The sequence below is a fragment of the Phyllostomus hastatus genome, unplaced genomic scaffold (genome assembly GCF_019186645.2).
Source record: "Phyllostomus hastatus isolate PE091 unplaced genomic scaffold, TTU_PhHast_1.1 phas_contig_1, whole genome shotgun sequence".
Classification (NCBI taxonomy): domain Eukaryota; kingdom Metazoa; phylum Chordata; class Mammalia; order Chiroptera; family Phyllostomidae; genus Phyllostomus; species Phyllostomus hastatus.
This window is the reverse complement of record NW_025333498.1, coordinates 16,264,354-16,265,699: the sequence shown is the minus strand read 5'-3', so window position 1 is coordinate 16,265,699 and position 1,346 is coordinate 16,264,354. Positions and strand designations below refer to the sequence as shown.

The window sequence follows — 1,346 nt, the reverse complement described above, 5'->3', positions numbered from 1 at the left end:
AGCTAAGCCATAGCCTGAGTTGTGACAGAGGCAACACCAGCCTGCAGTTACCCTCTCATTTCTTTTTCTCAATGCCAGTGGTCCATGCCTAGAAAGTTTGCTCTTTCTGCGGGCTCCTGGTGTCTTCATGGTCTCTCCAGGATGTATAAGGCTCTCCATGGTAAGCCATCTCTCTGCAGGGAGTGTCCAGCTTCCGAACTCTTATCCATGTAAAATCTTTTTTTAAAGGATTTTTTAAAATTTCATTTTAATCATTGTTGCAGTACAATTTTCTATCTTTTACTCTCCATGTAAAATCATAATCTCTTAGAGCTTGCTTCAGCAGTAGAAATACAAAATTAAAACAATCAGAGAAGATTAGCATGGTACCTTTGCAAAGATGCCACAAAGTTCAAGTATTCTATGTTATTACAGTATGCTACCATTTACCCCCATAGAAGCAGAGAAAATGACAAATGTATTTCCTATACTTAAAAACTAAAAGTTTCATAGATAGTTCCCTATGGGGTAAGAAGTTGGTAGGAGGGAACAAATATAGTAGCTAAACTTCTTGGAATATTCTTTGTTGTGTAGATTTAAATTTGGAACCATGCAAACCATTTATAAAAGTAAATTGTAAATTTACTTTTAAATTTAAATTTTACTTTTTAAAATTCAATTAAATTTTTTAAAATTTAAATGTTTAACTTTTTAATTTAAAAAATTCCCCCAAAATAAAAGCAAATGAAACAAATGAATTTAACTGTATCTACTTGGTAGCATAAATATGCAGAGCATGTAAAAATTTTTCTGTAAGTGGATAAAAAGACAGCTCCTTGATCACTCTGCTTCGTGAGCTCTGGCATCTGTGATTCCTCCAACGTGCTAACCACATTCCACCTCACAAGGCTGGACCTTTTGTTCCTTTAGCTTAGAAGCCCTTTCCCCTGGATATTCTCTTGGCTTATATCTCCACTTCGCTCACCTCTTTGCTGGAATTACTGCTTAAGAGAAGCCTTCCTAGATCCCGTACATATCTTTACAGTTATTCATAGCACTTGTGACCTGGAATTACTTATTGTTTCCTTGTTTAGCTCTCACATTAGACTATAAATCCATGAGGGTATGATGTGGTTCCAAGTGGTCTTGAATGGGGTCCCACCTCTGTGGTCCCGAATCGCTGCCCCACATTGGGTGCCAGCTGATCCGTGGGTCACTGGCCAGCAGTGATCAGGGAACGCTGTGGATGGCTCAATGAAACGCAAGAAAAAACATGCACAGAGACAGACTAGTTTCTGCGGAGAAGTAGGGATGGAATGGCTACCCCCTCTAGTGGGGAGCACGCCAATTTACCATTCAAACCTGCT

At 38.7% G+C, this 1,346-nt stretch overlaps 1 pseudogene; it reads left to right on the top strand.

The window, feature by feature from the left end:
* Positions 1-313: 313 nt before the first annotated feature.
* On the top strand, positions 314-410 carry LOC123814439 (annotated as a pseudogene).
* The last annotated feature ends 936 nt before the right edge of the window (positions 411-1,346 follow it).